Source organism: Benincasa hispida, chromosome 12 (assembly GCF_027475165.1).
Source record: "Benincasa hispida cultivar pf3 chromosome 12, pf3_genome.v1.1, whole genome shotgun sequence".
NCBI lineage: Eukaryota > Viridiplantae > Streptophyta > Magnoliopsida > Cucurbitales > Cucurbitaceae > Benincasa > Benincasa hispida.
The window spans coordinates 17,951,405-17,966,476 of record NC_143489.1 but is presented as its reverse complement, the minus strand read 5'-3'; the positions used below and the strand labels follow the sequence as shown (position 1 = coordinate 17,966,476).

Genomic DNA, 15,072 nt, shown 5'->3' with positions numbered 1-15,072 from the left:
TATGTATTTCGTTCTCTTGTTGTTTAAAATTTCAAAGCATGCCTTTAATTTATTGTATATTGCATAACTAGTCTGTTTGATTGTGAATGCGGTAATTCTGTCACAATAAGTTTGGAACGATCTTGCTTCCATTCAAAGGTACTCTTTGATAAGAGTTCCTTCACAAGTAACCTCTCGGATACCACCACTCAGTAACCTTGGTATTCTTGGAGTGAGAATCTAGTAGGCGTGTGCTCTGTTGGATTTGGTAGAGGGAAGGAGGAAACAATGATCAACCAAACAACCAAGCAAGTAGGAGAGTGAACTATCTACCGTATAGATTTTGTGCTTGATCGCTCAGTAAAACTCAGCAGGTACACGATCGTTTAGATAAATAGGCTTGATCGGTTACACGATCGTTTAGAGAATATCGCTAAGGCACGTGATCGTTTAGTAAAACTTTACACAATCGTTTAGTCAAATGCGCGTGTACACGATCGTTTAGACAAAAACTTGAAGACTATCATGTAGTCTCTCAATAGCTAGATGATTAACAGTGTACTTAATCAAGCGATCCTTACAAAATGAAAACATTTTTCATTTTATCCTTCAGTTATGAAAACTGAACATAACCACCCACTTTAAACACGATTAAAGAAGAAACCACCTACAATTATCTCATAATTGTTTTAATTATAAATAAATATAATAACTAACTTATCATATTATATTTATAACCTATAGTTTTAATATCACATCATATGTAACATTTAAACCATAGTCTTTTTCTCTTTTACTTGATACAAATCATATTTATATCAAATTCCTCCAATTAATGTATCTCAAACATCATATCAATTATATCACATATAATTGAACCAGTTTAATCATATCATATATAATCAAACTCCCTCTTATCAATTTGAACACTTCAAACTAACTCAAAAACTGATTCTCAACTTGAATTCATTGAGCTACCAAGAGAACCTTATGGACCTGTAGCTTAAAACTCCAATGGTATGTGAATAGCTGATTAAACTCTTTAATCACGAGATCCACCATCCGTTAACTACCGGACACTCCACTAAAAACCGACAGCTGCACTCTTCTCACTATAGATATATTTATGTGTCCATCGGATATAACCAGTCAATAGTACGATAATCCTTCACAGATGCTCGTAAGTATAGTTGGGCCAATTTACTGTTTTGCCTCTGTAGTTACATTTAACTCCTTAAGTACTACTGATCCCTCTAATGAACAATACATCATAGTCCTACTATGAGTGGACACCTCTCGGGCCATGTGAAGGTGTGTGGCGCCACATCGTTCAAGCTCTGAAATCAGCCCTTAAGGGACCAATCTATCTACTTACCACTGCTTTGAGGAAGGAGTGAATTCTATTTTGTGTAGCTGAGTTCCCAGCTCTCCAAGCAGACGAATCCCCAAATTGATAGGTTTGAGTCGGTGATCTTGTCACTCGCACCCATGCAAATCAAAGGACCGCCCTCATAGGCAGGAGTTCCCAACTCACTCAGAATTAAGGTCATGTTACCTACGGTCATCCTAGTGAAATGATTAGTCTCTGTTATGAACGACGTTATATAATGAGACTAAACACTTTGTGGTCTGGTCTTATACAAACTCCTTTATATAGGACACCCCTGCTCGCATGTCTTTACATGAATGATCAGGATCAAACCATCTATAGCACGTCACCAAACTTATGACTATCTACAAAGTGGGCTGCATCCGTAGTATCACTAAGATAAGGTTTCCCTCCTATATCCATATATTATAGACCATTTAGGTTATCACTTAAGGCATGATCCACTTGTATGTCTCCACATACATGCTTAGGTTATAACGACAACCATGGATTTTAGTTTATTGATTTGTGGTAAATGAAAATAAAATATCTCATATTTCATAGACAACAGTGAAGAAAACATCTCATAGCATCACAAGCGTTTGTTCATACAGATGTTTACAAACTATAGGACCTTATGAGAGTTTAGGGCATTAGCCCTAACATATCTGAGTTCCCTGCTCCCTAATCAGATGAATCCCCAAAGTGGTAAGTTTGAGTCGGCGATCTAGCCACTTGCACCCATGCAAATTATGCATGGTCTAGTTTGACTCGTGAGAAGAAGATTGAGTTAGATCTAGACGAAGTAGGTCAAGCAAATCACGTTGCTGTCACATTGACTCCAAGTGTTTCAAGATCAACTATGATTTATGAGAAAAGAGAAAGCTTGGTCTAGTTTGAGAAAAAGAGAAAGCTTGGACCAGCTTGAAACCTTCAAATCAGTAGTTATTCGATTTCAGCAAGCTAACTCAAAATAATACATAAATCTAATATATTGGAGAATTTAAAATTCAAATTAAATCAAACATATAAAATATGAAGAAGTTAATAACTAAAGAAAAAATGAATGAAAGAAAGAAATATAGCCAATTTAATATAAAAAAGGAAATAAATATAAAATATAATATAATATCAAATAATGTCCTAGGACAGGTTGGAAATTTAAAATTTGAAAATCAAAATAATACATAAAATATTCTAAATATTGGAAATTTTAAAATTCAAAATTAAATTAAACATATAGATATGAAAAAATTAATAACGACAGAGAAAAATAAAAGATAAAAAAGAAAGAAATATAAAAGAAATACGACTAAATTAATACAAAAAATAAATTTTAAAATTGAAAATAAAAATAGTAAATAAATCTAAATATTCGAGAATTTAGAATTTCAAAATGAAATTAAACATATAAATATGAAAAGAATTAACAATTAAACAAAAAAATGAAAGAAAGAAAGAATTGTGAAAGAAATATAGTCAATTTAACATAAAAAAGAAAGAAATATATAATATAATATAATATAATATAATATAATATAATATAATATAATGTCCTAGGATATATTGAAAATTTAAAATTTGAAAATCAAAATAATATATAAAATATTCTAAATATTGGCAATTTTAAATTACAAAATTAAATTAAAGATATAAATATGAAAAAATCAATAAATAAAGAAAGAACAATAAAAGAAAGAAAGAACGAAATATAAAAGAAATATGACTAAATTAATACAGAAAATAAATTTTGAAAATCAAAATAAAGCATAAAACTAAATATTGGAGAATTTAAAATTCAAAATGAAATTAAACATATAAATATAAAAAAATTAATAATTAAAGGAAAAGAATGAAAGAAAGAAAGAAATATAGCCAATTTAATATAGAAAAGAAAGAAATATAAAATAAAATAAAATCATCCTCGGAGGGAATCGAACGCTAGATCATGAAGCCAAAGTATGACATTCGACTTCTTTTGACATCCAACCGAGAAATTTCTTTGATATATCTCAAGTATTATGGATACAATCTGGGGCTATTTTCTCTGCAGTTTCTCAAATTTGGCTCCATTTTCGGAAAAGTTTCACAAATTTTAGGAACAAAAAATAGAAATAGTTATCAAACTAGGAACATTATCAAATGGGCCCTTAGAATTTATTTGTTAGAAAATCCAAATTCAAGCAAATATGTGTTTAACAGACAACTCCAATTCTGTTTCTAAAAAATGCTTAAACAGTACGAATTCTAAAAACAACAATTTTATATTTTCGTTGTCTCCAGATTTTGTATTTTAAAATTTAAAATGTAGAATTATATTAAATAAAGATAAAAACTTATTATGTTATGTTATAAATTCCATTAGTTTTTTTTTTTTTAAATAATATGTATTATGTAATGTATTATAAAATATATAAACAATTGTTTAAAATATGCTTCTAAATATTTGTAAATCATAAAACTAGTTGTAGTTGTCCACTAATATTTATTTGACTATAAATTATTATTAATTTATTTATGAATATAATTTATGTTAAAAACATTTATAAAGAATCCAATTTATGAGTATGTTATCAAACACATATGTGAAAACATGAAATACAACTATGTTTTCATTAAATCATTTGTTTTCAAATTTCTGTTTTCAATTTTTTTTTTTACCAAATAGGCCTTTGCACTCTCCCACATTATATAATAAGTCCATTTCTCAAAATTCTTGTAAAAAGAACAATAGATGGTTGTATAGAATTCATTTCAAGGATAAATGATTAGCAATTGAAATTAAGGGCTTATTGAAATGACTTAGGAAATTTTTTTTTTAAATAATACATCTTCACATTTAAACACTTTTACTAAAAACTCATTAAAATTAGAAAACACATGTGTTTGGAAACTCTTTCTCAAGTGTTTTTAATATACAAGTTTGTTTGGTTTGTTATATACTAAAAATGTTTCTATTAATCACTACAGGAATTTTTACATTTTCCCATGCAAATAAAATGTCAAGCAAAGTCCTAAAAACATCGAGATGCCAACGCATTTTTTTGCGTTGACATAATCATCATCATATCCATGTCGGGAGGGGGAGAAGTACCTCTCGACGAAAACTCGGCATAAACACCATTTTACTAATGCAATATATTGTATCGGCATATGTGTTTTCCTGATGAAAACAACTTTAAGTTGGCAAAAGCATACTTCTAAATAACAACAATTATCAAATCAATAGAAAGATTTTTGCTGAAGTTTATCTGCTTTGGCATAAGTTATTTACAATTTTATATATTCTTTGTAACCGTTAAATAACCAAATGTTTATTTCCTTAATACCTAATTGTGCACAAACAAAAGTTAGTCTTCAACCAAATGAATTGGGGACAAATATAACAAAAGTAATATTATATATTAAAAATAAGACTGACATTCACTACTCAGTCTATAAAATTCTATGAACAAAAATAATGTATACAATTAAATTTGAGCATTTCTACTTTCTTATAAATCTCCTATACAAAAAAAAAGTTTAACATTCCCCAAGCCAAAACACCTACAAATAAGTGAGATGTTTAACCAAACTAAGCAATCATTTAAAAATCTTCCCGCAATCTCCAAAAAATGATCTTTGAGAATTTATATGTATAACCTGAAATAAGAAAACAAATATTAGAAAATATTTCTTAAAATCAACAAAGAAAAATGTATAAAAAGATCTTAACAATCACACAAAAACTTAAACAAAATGTTTAAAATGTTTATGAGGTGACTCCTATCAAGCTACGAACATGTCGTCAATGTTTATAATTAGAACATGAATGTCACAAACGACCATTTTACTATCTAAAAAGTTATTAGAATGGTTATAATTAAGACATGATCCCCTCCCCCACACTACGAGTTATTGGAAATTTATACTAAGATATAAATAAATACGAAAACAAAAACATATCTAAAATTTTCACTTTCACAAGTTAAAGCAAAAAAGATTGATAGTCATAAAATTACCAAAATAATTAAGAGAGGGGAAAAGAGAATCGACACTGAAAAAATACTGGTTCGCCCCAAATTGAGACTACGTTCAGTCTTCTGCAACTGTAAGTTTTACGGTAATAAAGATTGTAGAAAAATCAAAACTCGCACTACAAAACTCTCTTCAAATAGTCCAACACGTACTATTTGATTCACTATACCACAACTCGGTATCTCGTAATTAATAATAAAAGAGAAACCCAAAAACCTATAAGCACACTCTCTCAAATACTCTCATTGCGCATACACAGACGGAAGGGAAAAACTACATGAAATTAAGTTGCACCCTGTCGGTCACTTCAATTTGGCGTATATACTTGGTCATTTCCCAAAGAACCTTGCTGCTTGCACTTTTCTTTTTAAGTTACTGTCATGAAGTGACCTTCCATCCCACCTTTTTCCTCTAAAATATAATACATATATATATATATATATATATATATATATATTGTGATTAGAAAAGCAATTTAGGGAAATATAGTGGTTCTGAAACTATTTAGAAATCTATGGTTGTTTTGGAGTTTTCGAGGTGGGGATTTTGTGTAAAATATTTTGTTGAAAATTAAAGAAGAGGTCGAGGGTTTGACCTTCGACTTGAGAAGAGGATGAGTGTTTAACCCTCGACCTGTCAAAAATTAAAGAAGAGGTCGAGGGCGACCTCAAGGAAATTAAAGGAAGAGGAGAAAATTTGAAGAAGAGGTTGAGGGTTCTGTCAAAAATTAAAGAAGAAACCCTTAACCTAAAGGAAATTAAAGAATCATTTAGTAATTATACACGATCGCACACAATCGTTTAGTAAAATTACTATGCTATTGTTTAGTAATTCTTTATTAACGTAACAATAGGTGCAAACTTCCGGAAAGAACAATTGAATGATGAACAACTTCTTTATTAGACGATAGGAATCAAAAAAGATTTATCGGTCGCTTACGAGATGCTAAACGATCGTTTACAATCTCTCCACGATCGCTCAGTATGACTAAACGATCGCTTACTAAATACTCTGCGATCGGCCACAAACTCCTACATGATCGCTTAACTATTACTATTACACGATTGCTTTCTCAAAACCTATATGATCACATACCTTTTACTATACTTGGTTCACCTCAAACTCGGGACTACGTTTAGTTTTCCGCAACTGCAGGTTCTACTATGTTGAAGCTTGTAGAAAATATCAAAACTCGTGCTACAAAACTCTCCCCAAATAGTCCAATACGTACTATTTGATTTCCTATACCACAACTCGGTATTTCGGAATTAATAATAGAAGAGAAACCCAAAAACCAAGAAAACACTCTCTCAAATACCCTCATTGCTGCACACACAGATGGAAGGGAAAAACTTCACAAAGCGAATACTACTACAAAACAATGTTTCTTGACTTTTTTAAATGTCAAGAATGACTTTTCTTGACATTTTTAAAAACGTCAAGGAAGCCAGTGTCAAGAATGTCAATTTTCTTGACGTTTTAAAAACGTTAAGAAAAGTGGCACTTGATATTAAAAAAAAGGTGAAGAAACACAGACACTTGACATGTTTGAAATGTCAAGAATGTGAGCATTCTTGACAAGGAAAAAACGTCAAGAAATTTTGTTAACTTGACATTTAAAAAAATCAAGAAACATAGACACTTGACATGTTTGAAATGTCAAGAATATAGGCATTCTTGACAAGGAAAAATTGTCAAGAAATTTTGTTAACTTAACATTTAAAAAACGTCAAGAAATTTGCTAGTGATTTTTTTAGAAAAATCTACAATGTTGATGTTTTTACCTATAATTGCTCCTGTATTTTGATCCAACAATCACATTTGGTATATATATGACATACATTCATCAATCAAATAAACAATGTACACGCATTGACAAATTTATATATCCAACAAAAAATCACCAATGTCTCTTTATAAAAACTTAACTTATTTAACATTGTCAATAGTACAACCTAAGGAACATAATTCTAACAGTCAACCCATATAGACACTTCCAAAACAATCTAAGGAACATAATTCTAACAGGAAACCCAATATGATCAGTTTCAAAAAATACATTGTCAAAACTTCTATCAAAACCATCTATCTACCCACGTAACAACTATCACATGTACCAATCCAAAACTATCCCCCCTCCTCTATGCATATTTGAACAATACCAAAAGATATTACACCTATATGGATATGAAGTAAATCCAAAAATTAATCAGCCGAAACAAACACATCCAAAATGACCAACCATGATCACATGTAGCAACCCAAAAGTTCGGCCAATTCTATATGCACCTCGTCTAACTCGATTTGTAAGTACGGGTTCCTTGTATCAACCTATAAACATAAAAGCCAAATATTATAATGGATTCTATTTTTCCATATTCTATTTGAAATGTTGAAATAACAACAACATACTAAATCTGAGATGAAAATGCATCTTTTTGTCACAATATCCCTCATATACCTCATGACGTAGTATCCATATTCGGTGCTCCCAACTTGTAGAGGACACTACAGAGAAAAAAAAAATCAGTAAATAAGAATGAAGTAATCCTTACGCACTAGATGTCTACTTAATATGATGAATAAGTAGTCATTGTTAATTTATACTTGCCTTTATTGTTCTCCATAAAGTTTGCTTCTGGCTTTTTTTAATATTCTTTTGAGATTGAAACATCGAAATTGCCCTATTTATCAAGAAATAACCACAAATTCTAAAATAAAGTACACTTTAAAACAAACACTACAAATGAAAAAGATTAACTTACGTGTCAGTTATATATCTTATATCTACCTATGATGTTGTCCTCATTGAGTCTAGATAGTACACAGCATCATCGTATTCATTTATAGCAAGTAGTGCCCAATGACTACTAATTAATAAAATATAATTAGTATTTTTATTGCTAATGAAAATTGATAAAAACAAAACGTGTTTTGACTCACTCAGTATTAAAAGGAGCAAAAACTATTTGGTTTACTTCTGAGACCATCAGTCTGCTACACAAATTTCAAGTTTTAACTTCCTGAGAGTTATGTCCATATGAAATGAGAGATGGATCTACAAAAGTGTATCATGAACTTTCTTTTGAATCAATAAAGGATGAGTGTAAGTACCTACAAAAGATTTATCCAAAATTGGAAAGAAACGTCAAAACTAAAGTCACCAAAGTCATTGTCTTGACTTCATCCATGTTACAAAAGTTAATTATGTCCTCTCGTAGGACACAACTCTTTCAACTAATGCTAAAGTGTTCAACTGGAAGTTGTAAAGAAATACTAGACTCTTTGGCCATCACCTTCTCAGCATATCTAAGAATGAATTTCAAAGATACCGGAAGAACCGATGTTGAGTCACTAACTTCTTTTTTCTTAGTCATTTCCATTGAAGATTTCTCCTATTGTAGAAAAATCATTGCAACAAAAGTATATAAAGTAAAAAAATTAGACATTTGATGAACTTAATGAAGGAAATCAAGCATGAGGATTTCCATGAGTAGCGGAAGGATCCTTCCAAATTCCATTCTAGTTAAACATAAACAACTACAGTACAAGAATTGAAACTAATAGGTTATGCACAAACGAAATTACAGCATGCTAAACGATAGAATTAAAGGATAGAGTATGCGTACCTTTGAAGAAACATTCTTCAAACTCCCTTGAACAATCTCCACTGCGTCCAAGAACAACAACTCTCCAACACAACGACCGGTGTACAGTACGATCAACAACGAACACCACACAAACAACATGAACAGCCAAAAGCTCCTCGAACACAATCGAGTTGAGTGAGGACACTACCACAATGGTTACCTTGGTATTCTCGGTGTGAGAATCCAGGAGGTGTGAGCTCTGTATGGACTTTGTTAGAGGAAGAGACTGGAGGACAACAGTCCTGTAGACAATCGAGCAAGTGGGAGATAGGAAGCTGTCTGTCATATAGACGATGTGCTCGATCGTGTAGTAAATGGCAGCCTATCATATAGACAAAGCACATGATCGTTTAGCTATGATCAGCTGATGAACTATCACATAGTTAAACTCCATGATCGTTTAGTCTCTCTATAGCTATCGCTTAGTGAAACACTTTCACTTGATAGCTTTCTCCATGAGTTCTTTCCAAAAGTGGCAACTCTCTAAAATTAGAAACATATTTTTCTTTTATCTCACGGTTACCATAAAACCACCATAACCTCCCATTCAATCGGTTTTTAGAGAAAAAGATTTAATTATCAAATAATTAATATTATTATAAATAAATATGATAACCAACTTACCATATTATATTTATAACCTATAGTTTTAATATTTCATCTCATGAAACATATAAACCATAGTTCTTTTTCTATTTTATGGTACTTAATGTAAATCATATTTACATTAATTCCTCCACTTGATGTATCTCATACATCACACCAATTATATCATGTATAATTGAATTCATCATGTTAATTTGAACACTTCAAACTAACCCCAAGAACTGATTCTCTACTTGAATTTATTGAGCTACCAAGGGAACCTTATGGACCTGTAGCTTAAAGCTCCAACGGTACGTGAATAACTAACTAAACTCTTTAGTCATGGGATCCACCATCTATTAACTGTCGGGCACTCTACTAAAGACCGATAGCTGCACTCTCCTCACTATACATATATTTCTGCATCCATATCAACCAATCAATAGTGCAATAACCCTTCACAGATCACTCGTAAGTACAGCTAGGCCAATTTATCTTTTTGCCCTTGTAGTTACATCTAACTTCTTATGTACCACTGATTCCTCTAATGAACATAAGTCATAGCTCTACTATGACTGATTCCTCTTAAAGAAAGAATGTGGCCACTATGTTCAAGACCTAGAATCAGTCTTCAAGGGAGCAATCTATCTACTTACCCCTGCTTCGGGGAAGGGGTGAATTCCATATTGTGTAACTGAGTTCCCAGCTCCCCAATCAGATAAATCCCCAAAAAGGTAGGCTTGTTGAGTTGGCAATCTAGCCACTCTCACCTATACTAATCAAAGGACCACCCTTAATGGCAGAAGTTCCCAAAATACTCAGGATTAAGGTCATGTCACCTATGGTCGTTTAGGTGAGATGTAAGTCTCAAGTATCAACAACGTTATATAAAGAGACGAATCATCTCGTGGTTCGGTCTTATACAAACTCTTTGTATAGAACACCTCTGCTCGCATGTCCCCACATGAATGGTCAGGATCAGATCATCTGTAGTAGTTCACAACACTTGTAAACCTCTACAAAGCGGGACGTATCCGTAGTGTCACAAGGATAAGGCATCCCTTCTATATCCTTATACTACAGACATTTTAGGTTATTACTTAAGACATGATCCACTTGTATATCTCATATACATGCTTAAGTCTACATACAATAATCACAGATATTTGTTTATTGGATATGAGTAAATGCAAACAAAATAACTCTTATTTTATTAATAACAATGTGTACAATGTTTACAAACTACAAGACTCCGGGAGAATTAGGACACCAATCCCAACACTTAATTAATTTTATTAGTATCACTTATCTTAAGATTTTCAAATCTTCTGTGTTGTAATTTACATTCACCTTTATCTTGTCTCTTCGTTTCTCTAGGGACTTAATCTCCTCTACCTTAATCTTCTCTTCATGCTTCTTTTCATATGTAGTCTTCATCTTGTCTTTTTGTTTATCTTGAGATTCGAACTCATTTGCAAAAAATTACATGGAGCAACTTCCATGTTCAGAAAATGCTGTAAAAGATGATATTTGAAGACGAGCTTCTAATTCTCTAACACGTTGAAGAAATGCTTCATTCTCACTTACAATTTCGTTGTATTCATCCTTCCCATGTTTTGATTTTCGTTTCACTGTATGAAAGTAAGCCGTTGGAGTAACAAAACCGCTAACCCCACGCACACGCCCATACCTTTCTTTAGTACCCAAAGCTTGTGTTAAGACATCATTGAGAGAGTGATGTTTGTGGCATAATGGATCTGTATTATACTTTGAGATTCCATCCTAAAAAGAAATGAAATTTAATATAATTAAGCTATATGTCATATACTTCATGTAAATTTAATACTTGTCTTACTATTCGATTGATGGATTTTTGAACATCTTTATTGTCGTATTCTCCTTTCTTATTAACTCAAGCCTTCTTCCACAGGTTAGCTCAATCGAAATAAATTTCATTTGAAGATACTTTCTTCTACATTCAAATGAAGAAAAACTAGATATTGTGATAAATAAATCGTGATAACATATACTAAATTCTTACCATCTCGTCAACAAGGTAACATAAACTTTCCTTGAAATTCGATGATTGTACTTATTCTTAGATCGACATTCTTGTTGCAAGCGTCTTTTTTCCTATACAAATGTAATGATTATTAGTATAAATGACATAGCAAATATTTATAAAATTAAATTAATAATATATCTAAAAGTGTATACACAATCTCAATCTTACAAACTCTTCCCAATGACTTTGATCAATAAATGAATACTATTCAGTGGATTTATTAGAAGTTGAGATTCATCTTTAAATGGCATAATATATTTTTTTTTGTTAAACAATTCTTAAATTGACGAAAAGCTATGCTTGCAGATTTCGTGATGTTCGTCCTAGATCTTGTATCAATTACAAAGACGGCCTAAACATTGAAAAGTTAGTGAAAATATTACATATACATCTACAATATTATCGAGATAAAAAGTTGAATATATATACCTTAACTGTACTATATATCTTATCTTTCAACTCAGTAAACACACGTCTAGATGTATATATAATAGGTATATGATAATGCGTAGTGGACCCAATGAAAGACCTTAACTTAGTTCTATTTTCACCAATTGGTACATCATCTTCATTGTATTCCACAAACTTCTTTTCTCCTGCACTCCTAATAAGTGTTACATCAAACATAATAGTAGCTCCTCGTTCTCTCTTCTTTTGATTGATGGTTTCATTTGACCTAACAACTACTATTTCTTTGTCACCAAGCTCTAAATCTTCGTCACCCACTGTATTATGCTCCATGTGGTGTATAAATAAAAATCTGACAATGAAATTTAAGCAAACAAAAAATCAAATGTGATTGATAAAAATTGTATAAATTAAAAAAACAATTATCATATTACACAATATAGAACCTACCAATAAAATGTTATGTAGCTATCCAGATGCCTTCACAATTCGATCGTACATATGTTGACATGTTCTCATCCAATTCGTTATGTACATCAACATTCGATATATCATTGGGTATTCCTTGACAGTGTAATATTGTATCTCCAAGTTCGTCATCATTATATCTATCTTCAAAGTTCCTTTGTGGTGGGGTAAGCACAATTGATCATCTAACATCACTTGGATCCTCAACATAAAATACTTGTCTTGCTTGGGTTGCTAGTATAAAAGAATCAGACTTGTGACCTATTCTATTTAAATCAACTAAATACCTCTACAACATTCCAACCTCAAGAAAGTAAATAAATCAGAGAACCTTAAGGAAAATTAGAGAACAAAGACAAACACATCTAAAAAATATTGAACCCAAGGTGTGCACGTGCTCTAATGTGCTAAACATATATTAATTCCAATAACTAAAAATTGAACCCAAGTTTGACAAAGCATTACTTAGTTCATAAAGCCCTAACAAATTAGACACATTGACATATCTAACTTTGGCAAGCATTTAATTAAAGAAAAGTGGAAGTTCTTGCAAGTTCTCTAAATTTAAAGCCCTAACTTTGGCAAAGCATTGAATTAAAGTGGCAATCCCAATTTTGGCAAGTTCTCTAAAATTCAATCTCATTCAAGAACAATATGAAACAAGAGTTTATTATGAGATTCAAGAATATACCTGAGAGATTAAACCCTAACTTTGAAAGTTCATGCCTCGAACCAAGAAAATCATGAATTAAACCTAATCTAAACAAGATTAAGCCTAATTTAAACAAGAAAATCAAGATTAAGCCTGATCAAACTAAGAAAATCAAGAATTAAACCCAATCTAAACAAGAAAATCAAGATTAAACCCTAACTTTGAAAGTTCATGCCTCAATTCTACTTACCTCAATGAAGAATCTCTTCAAGATTGATGGAATAAGAAAGATGAAAGGAAGTGAAAAACCAAGAAGATTTTGAGTGTATTGCACAAAAAATGGACTAAATTTGCTGGAATTTCTTTTAAATTTGTCTGATAGCATCACGACGGTACTAAAAGAGCATTGCAACGCTGTTCAAGAGGCGCACAATTTTTTCGTCAAAACCCGAGGCATTGCAAAGCTATTGAGAGCGTTGCAACGCTGCATGCTTGAGGCGTATGTAGTGTTGTAACGCTGCCCTGTATATTCTACAATTCTTTACGTTTTTAAAAAGTCAAGAATTCATTAATTGAACTTGACATTTTTAAAACGTTAAGTACTGTATTTTTCAGGAAAAATGCACAACCTCTGCTTTTTAAAATCAATTCTTGACGTTTTTTTTCTTTAAAATCACCTATTTCTTGACATTTTTTCATAAAAACGTCAAGTATTTAAAATTGCAAATATAAAAAATGTGGTTTTTCTTGTAGTGGAAGTTATCGTCGGTCACTTCAATTTGGCGTATATGCTTTGCCAGTTTCCAAAGAAAGTTGCCATTTCTTCTTAAGTTGCTATCATAAAGTGACCTTCCATCCCACATTTTTCCTCCAAAAGGGGAGAAATTTACTATATTAAAAGGGGCAATAAGGGGAGAAATTTTATCTTCTCTTTTTTCCCTTATATCTCTTAAAAATTCCTATTTACCCTCATTTAATATTTTCTATTTTACATACAATATCACATCTTTTGAATCCTTTGGCATCACTTCATACAGATAGATCCCTTTACAAAATTGTATCACTTTGTACAAACACATTACTTTACATTATAACTACAAAATTTTCAAATAAGAAATACAAACTTTTTCTACTTTTGCTTGGCCCCATCTCTTCATTTTCAGAACGTCATCGAAAGAATTTTAGAATCAAGTTTTTATTATTCATTTCATGGTGGCCTCGATCCTCCTTTGTATTTCAGTTGCATTGGTTGTTTTTTTCAGCGTGTTTCTATTGTCACCAACATCCAAGGCTCTCACAGTGAAGTATTCTCTTGATTAAGATGAGTTTCTTTTCTTTTATTTTTTGGGAAAGAAAGAGAACAGTGGAAGGTGTTTAGTAAAAAAGATTGAAGAAATAAAATACACTGCTCAATTAATATCAAGAAGTCGTAGAAAATGAGGAGAGAAATAATAAAAATTTGTTATGATAAATTTGCTTTGAGACTTATTTGCTCTGAGATATGATATGGATTTTTATATATATAAATGATTAGAATAAATATATTTTACTAAATATATATGTGATGAATCTCTAAATGATATGTATTTGGTTAGGTAGTTTTTTTAAATCTTTTATAAGTTTTCTCTAATTTCTTTCCCCAATATTTTTTTCTCTTCGTTTTTTGATTCTTGGTTGGACACATTTGGCCACATCGATCTCCTTTTTTCCACTATCAAGTGGTCTGTACAAACTAATTAATATGAAGGGAAAAGATAAGCAATTTCAAAATTTAAGTAAGTATTATGTATAAATTGATTGATTTTTTTAATTTAATTTTACATAATTTTTTATGTGAAAATTTATAATGATTACTGTTTTTTCAATCCCTCCATTTTGA

At 31.2% G+C, this 15,072-nt stretch overlaps 1 pseudogene; it reads right to left on the bottom strand.

The window, feature by feature from the left end:
- Positions 1-7,612: 7,612 nt before the first annotated feature.
- Positions 7,613-8,748, bottom strand: LOC150031827 (uncharacterized; annotated as a pseudogene).
- Between the last annotated feature and the right edge of the window lie 6,324 nt (positions 8,749-15,072).